General features: G+C 37.1%; 2 long non-coding RNA genes across 5 annotated transcripts in view; both read right to left on the reverse strand.

The window, feature by feature from the left end:
• Positions 1–15357, reverse strand: part of LOC139132764 (uncharacterized) — a 220931-nt gene that overhangs the window by 85512 nt on the left and 120062 nt on the right. The gene's annotated exons all lie outside the window — the stretch shown is intronic.
• Positions 1–15357, reverse strand: part of LOC139132758 (uncharacterized) — a 30434-nt gene that overhangs the window by 4979 nt on the left and 10098 nt on the right. For all 4 annotated transcript variants that reach the window (XR_011552407.1, XR_011552406.1, XR_011552405.1 and 1 more), the window contains exon 5: positions 12275–12366. This is a non-coding gene — a long non-coding RNA (uncharacterized lncRNA). The remainder of the gene's footprint in view (positions 1–12274; positions 12367–15357) is intronic.

A 15357-nucleotide genomic window follows, 5' to 3' on the forward strand; every position in this document is an offset into this window, starting at 1 on the left:
TTCATACTTGCATATTAAATTTATCACATGATGTGTTTTAACCCCTCACGTTCCGGTATCAATGGAACAGATTTGCATTTATTCAGAAAATGCAGGAACATGACTGATACATTTTCTATTTGCACCAATTGCATATTCCTTCTTACTTGTGAAGTGAATCCCTGTTTTAAAAATGATTTCCATTGGTTGATGTGTTAGACAATTTGGCTATAAAAATGGCCCATGTGCAGCCCTCCCCATCACTCCTGTTTGTGAGCTCTCAAGAAGATAACCACGTACCAGTTTGTATGGATGGGACAGAACAGCCTCGTTGCAAGAAGAAGTTGTAAAGGTCAGTCTACACTGTTCATTTTGATTGTTATGTATTTCAGGGCTACACTATTACTCAAGAAGGTACATTTTTACAATGTTTGTAGAATAATTTCTTCACTTGAACTATAATGTAAGCCCATTGCAAATTTAATATACAGTACCGTAAAATTCCCAATTGAAGCCGCGGCTTGTATTAGAAACATTTTTGAGGGACCCCTGGGACCACGCACTGAAGTCATGGTGCGGCTTCAATTACGTACATTTCCTGTGTTTCAATATTTTTCTCAATGCTCCCCAAGCATTGCAGGGGCAATCGCTATTGTTATGCAAATTAGTACCAATGAATTCTGCGTGAATAAATTACCCGCATAAAAAGTCCCTACCCTAGTGTAACTCCAATATAGAAACGTTAGGAGAGTGTATTTGGTCATTAAACTTGGTAAAATCCTTTTAGATAATAAGGAAACTATTAAAAGATGTTAAAACAATGGGAAACTGGAGTTCCCTTGACAGCATCGTAAGGAAAATGACACGTTTTTCCAGCACTTTCTTGATTCTCTGACCCTGATCACCCCGTCCTCTAAATAGAATAGTCTCACTAAGGTCGGCCATGTTGATCAGCAGCGGGCATGATGTCTTTGTTTCAAGTGGTTTCAAGGGGGTTTTTGGACGCTGAAATTTCACAAAAATGTCACTTCTGTATTCAGAGATTGTACAATCAATTTCTTTGGACGTGTAAGTCGATTTTGAAAGCAATAGAAGATCAAATGGTGTTGAAAAAAATCGTGCATAAAATTAGCATAAATTAAGCGTCCACTGCAGATGGGTCCCCTTGATTTACAGCCGTCTTGTGTTGCCGAACCGGTGGCTCGTACTCGAATAGTGCAATAAAGGCAAGTGAATGACCTTTGGTAACTTTACTGCCATGTTTTTGTGAACTATTTTGCGGTCAAATTTTATTTTCTCATGATCAAAAACGGAACGTGTACAAGCTTATACGCACCCACCATGGTCATTCAACAGCCACAGTACAGTATAGGCATGGCAGTTCATTATGGCAATATGATGCAGGTGGTGGTGTTGTACGTCAGGCATCGGTAAGGGTACGTGGGTATTGAATGAAAACTACGTATTTGAAACATGGTATCTCAATCTCTAAACTATTTTAACTTGTACACAAACACCGTTGCTTCAAAATTATTGCATCACGTATTGACTATGGCGGTGTTTACCACACTGCAAAAACTTCGGCCGTGTTCAAACATACACACAAACGTACCGATACATGGGGCATTGTTTGAACTTTTGTTTCTATCATTGACAAAATGCACAATGGTAGAAGTGTTAAAAAGGAACTTTTTATTGTGTATTTTTTCTGTAAGAAAGACACCTGTCAATCATTAGCACAAGTCAATGACGCATTGCAAGCCAGCTGGTGTGAATTTCAGCATGCATTGTTTCATGATGGGCTCAGAGAAGGGGTGCGGCTTCTATTATGGTACAATTCAAAAACCCCAAATGGGCAAACAATGAGCCAAGACAATGTTTCAAAGTCAGGGTGCGGCTTCAATTAGAGGTGCGGCCTCAATTGGGAATTTTACGGTACACTGCCAGAAAAAATGTACAATGTGCTGTAAAATTTTACACAATATGTCATGTATCATTTGAACATTAGTTGCCCTAACATTAGTTGTTTTCAAACTTTGTTCCCAATGTCTTTCACATTACTTTGACAAATTTTCAAGCTTTGAACACTTTTGGATATTTTGAGGGTCTGGGTAGATTTGAGTTTCTGGCTTACCAAATCAAGCTATAGATTTTCAACCCCCTTTATTCGAAAATGACATTTACAAATTTACTTCTGAAAAAATTAATTTTGAGAATTATCGTGAGAAATAATGATTTTCTCATAAGTGGCACATTCTGAGAGGCTGTACATATACAATCCTGTATGAGCAAAAGATTGCAAGATTAATAATGCAGAAGATCCATTTAGACAAATGGTACTTATATCAATTTATGACGTATGTAAGTTTGCTATTTTCATATGACTGTAATACTCAGATATTCTTGTGAAAGACTGTAATTATTGGAAAAGTAGTGGGCACACTTTTTCATTTTATCAATTTATGTCTGGTGGGTTTGTTCCAAACAAAAGAATTCATTGTAAGTCACCTGGAATAATATTTAGGCAAATTTTGTGTCAGTGAAAACTTAGAAGTACCAGTACTTCTTTGAAACTGGCCAGTTACAGAGTCACCAATGCTATACAACAACTAAGTTAAGAGGTCCATACGATTATGAATATGTGAATAAGATAATAATATGTTAATAACATAATTAATGTACTGTCTCATAACTCTAACTATACATAATTACATTATCAATTAGATATTGTAAATGATTTATCAATTATTGTGAGTCAATTGCATCAAAATTTGAGTAAGACAAAATCTACTTTTGCCATTGCACCATTCAAAATGCCAGTATCTGTAACTTTGGATAAATGTTTCACTTTTTTGTTTTGCATGTGAATTGCAAGTTCTTTTGTTACTCCAAAACATGTTGATATGGTATTTACTATTTACCTTGATAACACAGTGTCTATTGGTATAAAATGTACCGTACAGTACTGCTTGCATTCTAGTCCAGATCAGTAGTTACTTTTTCATAATTTACAAAGCAGTCTACTCATGTACAGACTGAGGTTACAAGCTGAATATTTTGTATCTCAACATGGCTTCTAGCAATTTCATTTACTCTGAAAATCTATTCTGATGCTAACATTTCATTATTAAATATATTAATTTATGAAAAGTCTATTTTGGTAAATACTAAATGACAGCGTTTGAGTTTATGAATTAACCTATTTTGAGCTGTTGCTGATGGAGAATATTATTTGGCATAAAATTAAGCATTATGTGTTAAAGTTGAGGAAGTTACGCCAGATATGAGTTTGATTAAGGGAAGAAATTGGTTAGTGCCATCTTGGACACTTCTGCATTTCACCTTCCTCATTGTGAAAGATTTTTTCAAGTAATATTTAGTACACCTAAAATGCTACAAGACCCATTATCTTTCAGAATGTGTCATGAGTGCTCTTGAATTTCCAAAATCTCTTTAGCTATAGAACATGGTAATTGGGAAAATGTCTTTCAATTGCAAAGTTGTAATTAGTAGAAAAAACTAAACCCAATGTCAGCACAACTGAAAATCTTCATGATCAAAGAACCTCTGAAATGGAATCAAATTTTTATAAAGACACTTTTCAAGCAAGCCTTAGTTAAAAGAATACATTAAATATGATGATGGTTGGAATAGCCTTTACCTCTTAACATAGCATAACCAAACCTAACTATGGCAAGTTAAGGTGGAGATGCATGTTGCCAGCACATTATTTTTCAAAGGAATATTTCTCATCACAGATGACAAGGAAACCCCCTCATACTATATACTTTCAAAAAGTAGAGACTCTAAAGTTTAGTAGGGTGGCACTAGTTTACTCAAAGGATAAAGTGGGTGTATATTTGTGGTAAAAAACCTCATTTTTGGTATTAATGATGAAAATTTTATTTAACTAAAAAACTTGACACAATTTTCTGAAATGTAATATTTCACTTGAAGCAAGAGTATATGTAGGGAAAAATGACTATTTTATTTTGCACTATCTATCCTCGTTCTAAGATGGTAAGGGTTGAAAGACTGACAGTCAAAACAATTGATTAAAAACATGATTAACAAAATTAAAATGCCTCTTACTCAAAATATAAGAACTTTATGGCCAAAGAAAATAGTTGTTTTGTTATATAGCATTTAAAGGACATAATGTGAAAATTTAAGAAAATTTGACACAGCCAGAGTGAAGTTAATTCTTTTAAATCTTGAAACTGGAGAAAAGAGTCGCCAAGAAATCAGGTGATTTGTATACATTTGCATAAATCAACACTTCTTTGTCATATGACTTACAACTGCTTGACAAGCTAAAGGTAAACCCAACCACATTTTAATCTTTGGTTAACAAATTAATTAAAATTTAATGAATATCGCTGTGTTGGGTGCAGCATTCAAAAGTCAATGCTGGAAGTTTCCATATTTGACAAAATTATAATAATTTTAAAAATGTTCTTGTATTCACAATCAAGGTTTTTTGTCCTTTTCAGCATGACTTAACATAACAATGTATAAAATTGATGTAGCTCTGATGTCTGATTCAATTCAGAACAGTCAATTTTGACATATGGCCTCGTCACCAAAACTAGATTGAATGTTAGGACGTGTAGGTACTTGATATTATCAGTAAGTACAATACACAAACCAGATATGAACTAAAAATGCTCACGTGTTTCATTATATATTGCAGTTATGTGTAAATTTGAACCTTTGCCACATGTTTGCAACTTTATTGAAAGTATTATGATCAACATAATGAACAATATTCACCACCGATTAATTCTAAAAGGTCATGAAGTATACAAATATGTAATTAGCTGAAATAAAAATATTAAAGTTCTTTGAATGCAGTCATTGTATCACCACTTTATATGGCAAGTGTCATTACCTTTGGCCAAGTCCTTCAAGCCATATATGCTGAACTGTGAAAGCTCATTAGATATGCAAATTATAAATTAGCTGACATGAAAATGTGAAATGACTTTCGATATTGTTTTAACCTGGTATAATCATCAATGTACATAGCATGTTTCGCCAACTTTGATCAAGTAAATCCCAGTATATATCCGTAATTAGAAAAGATCATTGAAAATGCAAATTAGGAATTGAAAAAATGCTTAATGACTTTAAATAATGTTGTATCATAGCATCTTTAATGTATAGCAAGTTTCATTAACTTTGGTCCAGTCAATTCAGATATACATATATCCCTAATTGGCAAATTTCATCAAATATGTAAATTTGGAATTGGCTGAAGTAAAAATGCTTAATGATTTTCAATAATGTTGTATCATAGTACATGTACATGTATCTTCAATATATGTAGCAAGTTTTGTCAACATTGGTCATGTCAATTCAGATATATCCCTAATCAGGAAAGTTCATTAAATATGCAAATTAGCAACTATCTTTCATGTCACCCCTTAATGATTCCAACTGCTGATATATCTTGGTGTGATCAACATTTGTAGCAGATCTCATCAAATTGTGTGCAGTCATTTTTAATGTATATCCATTTTTTCTAAAATCATTAATTATGCAAATAAGCAAAAAGTATGCAAGCCACACCCACCAAAAAATAATCAGTTCTTGCCATTTGCTAACTGAATGTATGTACCAGATTTGATTCTGATCTAATCAGCCGTTTTTGAGATATCCAACCAACAGACAGACAGACAGAAAGAGCAAAAAATGATAAGAATTACAAAATTTAGTTGCATATTATGGATGGTTACCCTGGTATATATGATGGTTCTAACAGATAATCAAATACTAGTCAGAAGAGAAAAAACAATGACTTTGATTAGAGAGTTGACACTAAGGTGCTCTAATATATTCATAACTGAAGAAGCATACATGTATCTAAGAATACTATGCATTATATTGTCATAATTTATCTCAAAGACTTCTGTTACAAGCAAAGTAAACATTTAAAGCAATGATTTCCATACAACCAACTTTTAACTTTTAAATTTGTTTGATGTAAAGCTATAGGTGTATTAACCTGGGCTCAGCTATGCATGTAAAAACAAGGTGCTGGTTGTTTCCTTTATTTAGGGACTGGTTAGTTTCTTTGGCCGGGGGTGGGGGTGGATTCATGGGGGAATCATCCTGTTTGTGACTTTGGTGATAGGGGGTCACCATGTTTTTAGAATGCCTAATAGGGGGGTCAGTGTGTTTTTGAATTTCGACACGGCTCATACTTGCGTTTAAAATGCACTGTGCCAGCCACAAATTTCATCATTCACTTGCATTTTTCGGCATGCCCTTCGGGCGCGTAGCTTTAATAATAATAAAACATATTTTTCAGAGAACCCGTCCTACTGCAAACTGTAATATATCAGACATACCGGTATATATCTGAGATATCTGTATGTTTAAAATTTTTCGGTGTGCCCTTCGGATGCATTTGTTCAAAATATCAAACAATGTTTTTCAGCATGCCCTTCAGCTGCATGACTTTCGTATATCATATATATATATATATATATATATATATATATATATATATATATATATATATATATATATATATATAATATATATATATATATATATCTGATATATGAAAGTCATGCAGCTGAAGGGCATGCTGAAAAACATTGTTTCATATTTTAAATAAACGCTCCCAAAGGGCGCACCGAAAAATTATATACATAGATGTCTGGATATTTAATATTGATGTATAATTATGATGATATATTTGAAAGAAATGATGTACATGAATGCCTTTAATTAATTCTGTACACCTGTACCACATTTAAGTTTACCAGGCAACAGGTATTCCCATGGGGCATTTCAGCAGGAGAAGGGTTAACATGTTAAAGTCAGTAGGGTTCATAAGCTCAAAGTTGCTTAAAATTTAAGGACTGTAAAGGACATTTTCTGGGACTTGTTTAGTCAAAAATACCATTTTTAAGACATTATTTGAAAAAAGTATCATTTCTATACATCATTTTACATTTTTCATTTCACAACTGATAACCTTGTCATTTATAAAAATTTTGTGTTGATCATCAATTTTCCTAGACTTCCAAGGACTTAATTTATTTTCAAGGACTTTTTCATGACTGTCCAGGAGGCTTTAAAATCAAAACAGCCCAGATAATGACAACACTCAGAAAAAGACACATTGACAGGGAGTAGTTGATTGATGCTAAAATATCATCATTACACTATTAATCACATTGACAGGATGAGTAACAAAGACAAGCCAGTGTTCTGCGGCACCTGCAATAAAATATGGAAACACAGCCAATGCATAGTTGGATGTGACTGTTGTGATGGCTGGTTTCATCCAAGATGCCAGAAAATTATAAACAGGAAGGCAAAACAATTACCAAAATTCTACTGCCTAAAGTGTACATCTAACAGAGAAAAAAAGGAGGAAATTGAAAACAATTTGCACAGTGAAAATGAAGAACAAAACACCGAAAAGACAACCAAAACAGGTCTACAAACATGCGATGGCAATACAGAAGTAGGCATTCAAAATGCCACTAATTCTGCCAATAAACAACAGACAAACAGTGAGCACATACAGGAAGGTCTTATCAAAATGGAACTGTCTGGGACAGTTGCTGTAAAAATGGTAATGAAGGGGCAATTGAATACCAACAGTGATCAACAAGTAAAATGTATGAGACTTAGTTTTCAGCTGCACCAAAATAAAGATATTGTTAGTACACAACCGGAAAACACATAACTTTGATGAAATGATGTCAACCAAGATACAGGGCAATAAAGCGACATCCATTGCATCTCAAACTTTGGTAGACAGTGGACCAGCAGACTCTGCTGACAATGATGGTATGATGTTGTCTGGGAAACATGGAGACCTACCCACATCCATTGCATCTCAAACTTTGGTAGACAGTGGACCAGCACACTCTGACGATGATGGTATGATGTTGTCTGGGAAACATGGAGACCTACCCACATCCATTGCATCTCAAACTTTGGTAGACAGTGGACCAGCACACTCTGACGATGATGGTATGATGTTGTCTGGGAAACATGGAGACCTACCCACATCCATTGCATCTCAAACTTTGGTAGACAGTGACCAGCAGACTCTGACGATGATGGTATGATGTTGTCTAGGAAACATGGAGACCTACCCACATCCATTGCATCTCAAACTTTGGTAGACAGTGGACCAGCAGACTCTGACAATGATGGTATGATGTTGTCTGGGAAACATGGAGACCTACCCACATCCATTGCATCTCAAACTTTGGTAGACAGTGGACCAGCACACTCTGCTGACAATGATGGTATGATGTTGTCTAGGAAACATGGAGACCTACCCACATCCATTGCATCTCAAACTTTGGTAGACAGTGGACCAGCAGACTCTGACAATGATGGTATGATGTTGTCTGGGAAACATGGAGACCTACCCACATCCATTGCATCTCAAACTTTGGTAGACAGTGGACCAGCACACTCTGACGATGATGGTATGATGTTGTCTGGGAAACATGGAGACCTACCCACATCCATTGCATCTCAAACTTTGGTAGACAGTGGACCAGCAGACTCTGACGATGATGGTATGATGTTGTCTGGGAAACATGGAGACCTACCCACATCCATTGCATCTCAAACTTTGGTTGACAGTGGACCAGCAGACTCTGACAATGATGGTATGATGTTGTCTGGGAAACATGGAGACCTACCCACATCCATTGCATCTCAAACTTTGGTAGACAGTGGACCAGCACACTCTGACAGTGATGATGACACAATGTCACCCTTGAGACATGAAGACCACACAACAGCCATTGATGCTCCAAAAGTGGAAAACAGTGGATCAGAAACATGTGACAGTGATGATGATGTACTGAAAACTATAAGAAATGGATACCACACCACGCCAATCGCTGCTCCAAAATTAACAGACAGTGGACTGGCAACACATGACATCGAGTTGGAACAACACCTTTTAGATATCGACATTACACCACACCTATTACATCTAGAAAGTTGGTTCACAGTACACCTACAATACATGACAGTGACGATGCTGCAATAACACCTGGGAGACAAGGATACAACACCACGCCCTTCGCCTCTCGCAAGTTGGTAGATAGTAGTCTAGCAACACATGACAGTGATGATGATGATGGAATGACAAACAGGGCACATGGATACCAGACCATATCTGATGAAGATCAAGATGTAAATTCAAGTGATGACCAGACAATAACATACCGGTATAGTAAAGACAAAGAATTTATGTCAAGAGTACATAGCAAAACACATAATAAGACTTACACAAGTACACGGTCAGAAGCTGGTCAACATGTCCAACATATGAAAATGTGTCAACCACTTGTAGATGAAACTATGGTAGAATCTATACTGGATGTAAAAATTCCCAAAGGAAAACACATGCAAGCAACAAGCAAACCATCATTTACGTTTACATTGACTCCTTCTGAATGGGAGAGCATAAAACCTACAACCAGGTACAAAAATGGACAGAGGCGGTTGGAGGGAAGATGGAGTTTTCTCTTCAATGAAAAAGTATGTAAAGTAAATGACAAGTGTGTTTTAGTCTTCTACAGTAATAGGGTCCGTAAGGAAGGCACTCGTAAGAGCAGTGCACCCTTTTGCACCATATTAGCAAGATGCAAGCATCAATCATGCCAGAAATTTAAATTCACCATAAAAACTCAACCAAGAGGAAACAGACCTGTCCTGGTAGAAGTCATATGTGATGGCTTAATCAAACACAAAAAAGGCAAACAGTTATCTCGTCACATAAGAAGTGAAGAAAGAGCACAAATTGGTCCACAGCTTGTCAACCAGAGTCCAAGTGAATACAGACTTGCTAGTCTAAGGAAAGCAAATAAGGAAGCTGTTATCTTTGGAAACCTGTCAAAAGTAAAATCAAAACATGTGTACCAGAAAATTTCATCTGAACACAATTGTAAAGATGAAACATCTAAGGATCACTTTGAAGATCTCATTAACACAATGAATAACATGAAAGAAGACATAAGTGGGAAACATATATTTGGTTACATCCAAGAAATTCATTTTCAGCCATTACAAGTGGTCAACTTCACAGAGAAGCAACTTATTCTGTACAACAAACTATGTCAAAGAAATAATGCCTTCTTGCATATAGATGCCACAGGGTCTGTAGTAAAGTCACCACCAACCATCAAGAAGCAGATCCTTTACTATGCATTGGTAACAGCAAACAGAAGTTTGCACTTGTTTTCTGATAATCCACCACTTCCATTGGCCGAAATGCTGACAAATGACCACTCAATTCCATCCATCACCCATTTTCTCATGAAATTCCGAAGAGCAGCGAAACAAATTTCTGGCAAATCTCTGTCCCCACAAAGAGTAGAAATGGACTTCAGCTGGGCTATTCTTCAGGCAGTCCTACTTGCATTCAATGCTCAAGATGTGAATAACTACTTGCAGAAGACCTGGGCAGTTGTTAATGGTAAATGGTTAATTCCCGCTTCATTCACAGTCATACATATCTGTGCGGCTCATTTTATTCATGCAATTAGTCGCAATTTAGCAAAGAAATGTCATGACAAAGCCCTGCGGAAGTTCCTGCTTTACATTACAGGACTATTACAGAATTGTACCAGTCTGAGTGAAGCAACTGAGCTTGTTCATCATATAACGATCATAACAACCTCGCCAAGACGCACCACTTCAATGGAAGAAAGCTTGGTCAAGCTTAAAAAAAAGATAATGAAACTCAAAGATGAAGATGTTTATCCTGACATCACAAGCTGTGAAATTCCTGATGAAAACTGTGAAGCACATGAGGGAAACACTATCAGGAGGAAGTCTCCCTTCTTTCAGTACTTCCACAAGGTAATTAATGCCAGTACCTTGAACATGACAAAGGAAGACAAAACATCAGGTAAGCAAACAAATCCATACCAAAGCATCTCATACATTGAAGACATGAAGGACAACTACCTCCCACTACTACCGTTATGGAGTGGCTTAATGCTGGGGAACTTGGCACGCTATCAGGACACAGGTGTGATGGACTCATCAGTGACTGAAACAAGAGCAACAAATGCAGTCGCAGAAAACTGGATGAGAGAAGTCAAAATCAACATTCTCCACCGGAGGTGTCATCTCAAAATGGCCAATTCTGTCTGATTATGTACAATTACAATTAAACCAAGAATTGAAGATGTCGCCATTTCAGCCTTGAAGCAAGTAAAATCTAACAAGACATCAACAAAATCTACCAATGAAGAAGATGCTGAAGAAAAATGGCAGAGAAGGAAGCTAACGTCAAAAGCAAAGAGTACATATTACAATCCACCTACAGTGCCTCTGAAAGAACCATCAATTGAGAGAGTAAGATGTAAAAAGAATGTGGTACCAGTTCAAGAAGAAAAGTATACAGAACATTACATGTCCAGTAGTAGTACAACACAAACGGCTACTGCAAAGGTACAATCAAAGCGCCATAAGAAAGTACAACCAGAAGCTCCACATTACAGTACTCGTACAACATCAACAACAACAACAACAACAACAACAACAACAACGGTGAGATTCAATCCAACAACAACAACAACAACGATGAGATTAAATGCAACAGCTGAAGGTACCAGCAATAACCCCTCTTCTCAATGTATCCCATGGAATGGATCAACAATGGCTGCTGATGGAACCACAGTGGAAATGACTAATACATGTCCAGCTGATAATATGTTGATGATCTACCACATCATTCTGAGCAGAAGGACAGATATTCAACAGTGGTTCATGAACCAAAGCAAAGAAGCTAACAGGACTCTGCTGAAAGCACATCAGTACTTCTTACAAAATAAATGGTCAAAGAAAAAGGGAAAGCGACATGGTTATCTCAATTTCCAGTCAAACCAGTGCAAGGAGTCTTAAACTACTGGGGAGCAGAAGTTACCTATTTACAACCTCTACTGACAGCAAATCAAACAATAACCAGGACAAGGAAATGCTCGATGGCAGACTGTCCAAAAAGAGTGACAGAGGAGATGGCTACCCTGCCAACTTTGAGGTTAGAAAAATTTAATTTACTATTTTCATGCCTTAAATAACTTATTGCAGATAATTGTACATAATTATGAGATGGAGAGTAAAGGAAGCACTGAGCAACTTACATGTTTAAAGTGACAAATATAAACATTGAATGAGTATATTGATGAGTAGTTGTAGACCTACAGTAAATCTGAATTTTACGAGAGCAGTCAACATCATCTTGAACTTGAAATTTAAACACTAACTGTAACAAACATACTCTTGCACTTACTTTTTAGTGAATTATAACTTTCACTGACTGTCACTTTTATTGTGTTCCATTCCAGTGATGTCAGACACATTCCCAATGGTAGCAAGGATTACCTGTGTTAGCGCTGGGTTTGGAAAGCTGTTAGCCATTGTGGCGAACAGTTTCAAATTTTATTAGCCACAGACAAATTTTATTAGCCACACATTTTTACGAAAACAAAGCTTTCTATAATGCTATAATCTCCAATGTCAGTTGCATGCACAAGAATAAACTATCAACACATCAACCTTGTATCCAATTGTCTTCATTTTAACACTGGAAATTGCTTGATTCTGGACCCCGATGTAGCCCTGCGTACGATGCTGTGTGTTCCGCTACAGCTAATCGCCCCGCTCACCACAAAGCGAGTGAGCGGGGCGATTAGCTGTAGCGGAACACACAGCATCGTACGCAGGGCTAGACCCCGATGCAAATCGACAGCAGCACGCAACGTTGAGACCACGATTAAAATGAACTGCAACACGGAAGGTTGGCACCGCGATGCAAATTAACAGCATGACAGCAACACTGAACGTTCGGACTGCGATTAAAATAGAAGTTTGGTTACACGTAATTACTTTCCATCAGTACACGTAGCGTCTTTGTCACGTCATACAAGACGTCGCGTAAATGTGGCACAGACGTTCGGAACGTCATCAAACGACACTTCCACATGTAGTCTTAATTACGTGTAGTAATTTTTAGATTTTCTTGGTGATTTGCGGGAATTGAGTATGAGTATCATTGTAAATTAGCAAACATCTTTGATATCAGAAAATTCCGTAGAGTTCAACCGCACAAGACGTACGTGCTATGATTTCCTGACATAAATGAAATGTTGTCCAATTCAACTTTTTACCTGAAGCTGTCACAAAAATTTCCGTAAACCACATAAATAAATGTATTACAGAAAATCGGTAAATTTAATGCGAGGATACAACGAGCTTGAATAGTCCTCGCGTAGAGAAATTAATTATGTCTTAAAACTTAGACGAATTTCGTATGTTTCTGAAAAAACAATACGGCAAAATCAACCAAAAAAATCACAACTGAGCATGGATACGCCATGGATGTAAAAAATAGACGCGTACGTACGCCACTGTGTGCCTTCAGACGTACACGTAATTAGATTATAACCTCTCTAATGAACAGTGTCCAGACACTTCGCACCAAAACCAGTTCGCCCCACACAACTTCGTCCCAAAACCATTTCGCACCAAAACCACCTCGTCCCAAGTACTACCTCGTCCGACGCCACTTCGCCCCAAGTACCACCTCTTACTAAAACCACTTCGCTTACCGTATAGTTCCGTCAACTCGTCCTAAAACATCGATGTCACGATGTATCATAACGTTGTTTTTACCTTCAACTTGGCTATCACGAACCATTTATTCTTCCATGAAACCATACCATATATTAGAAAAAAGAAACACACAAACTGCTACATGGTACATTACCTTGCCGTGCGCGGTATTGCACGATGCGATGTCATTTTCTCGAAATGTGTACAATTTCAAGATTTCAGTCCTGGGATGGTAGAAAGGTGATTAAAACTTCACTGGCAGTGGTGGGTTATTTTCAGCTTTTAACGGTTACCGATAAATTGGGGAGTTAAGTCGTGTTTTTTTTTTCGGGTCGCAATGGTTTTGGGCGACGTGATTTTTGAGGCGAAGAGGTTTTGGTACGAGGTTGTTTTGGTGCGAAGTGGTTTTGGTGCGAAATGGTATGGGACGGATGGTATGTGCGAAGTGGTTTTGGTGCGAAGTGTCTGGGAACCCTAATGAACAACAACACGGAACGTCGAGACCGCGATGCAAATCGACAACAACACGGAATGCGTCGCGCTGGGATGGCGATTTTAATGAACATCAATAGAGGACCATGAGGACCGCGATGCAAATCGACCACCATTAAGGTGAACGTACTACGAATTACGTCAAAATTAAGTTGTGGTGTCATTTTCTTGAAACTTTGCACAAATATTCTTGGAAGTTGTGCAAGTGCAAAAATAAAATAAAAAAGGGGGTCACCACGCTCGTTTCCATGGAAAACGGACGTTAAAATGGCGTCGTTAGAAATAATAAAAATGATATAATGCACTTAAACTAAAGAAAGCAATATAAAAAGCTTAGCAAATGAGTTAATTTTAATAAATACCAAGACTTAAGATCCATATCTATCGAATGTATAGTTTTCATGATGTTTGTAAAGCAATTTTTACATAAGTATCAATTACAAAATGACGATATCGAAATTATATCACTACATAATTTTCGAACTTTCTTCCTGTCGCTTTGAATGGTGTCATTTTGACCAAACTTGGCGAATAAAATCCTGACATAATACCATTTAGTTTACACATTTAATAAAAGGGTGTCACCACGCTACTTTTTACAATATCTCCAGGTGAATTGGTAATATGCGCCATGTAAATGGGAGAGAAATGTTAAAATTTCGCTCATATTGAATAAAAACCAGCTTCCTAGGGGGTCAAAATATGACAAGGTTATAGGTCACATGTATTTCTAAGAGACTGGGTCAAAAAATTAGGTAAAATTAGGTAAAAGCGCAATTTCAACAATGACAGGTGATGTTAAATATATGCGCTACAAAGTAACCCATTTGCGACAGGCTGGAGTTAAATCTGCGCAGAAACGTTCTAAAGCGTGTGCGCGTCCGAATTCGTCGCCCTTTACCTTAAAATAAGACCTCAATTAAAATGCGCAACACGGAACGTCTAGACCACGATGCAAATAAATTTCAACACCGAACTTTGTGACCACGATTGAAATGCGTATGTCTGCTATAGCAAAAGTTTCAATTCTCGCGAGTGTTCGCTTTGCTTGCATGCTGTACACTAGACAAAATGACGTCAAATTTATCGCGAGACTAGGGCTCGATTGCGTCTGCCTGCATTTTCAATTCTCGCGATAGTCATTTATGTGCATGCTGTACACTATACAAATTGACGTCAAATCTCTCGCGAGACTTGGCTCGATTGCAATTGCGTACGTCGGAGAGAACAATACGGAGGTAGATATAGTTTTTTCGCAAATCGCCGAAA

Source organism: Ptychodera flava, chromosome 5 (assembly GCF_041260155.1).
Source record: "Ptychodera flava strain L36383 chromosome 5, AS_Pfla_20210202, whole genome shotgun sequence".
Classification (NCBI taxonomy): Eukaryota; Metazoa; Hemichordata; class Enteropneusta; family Ptychoderidae; genus Ptychodera; species Ptychodera flava.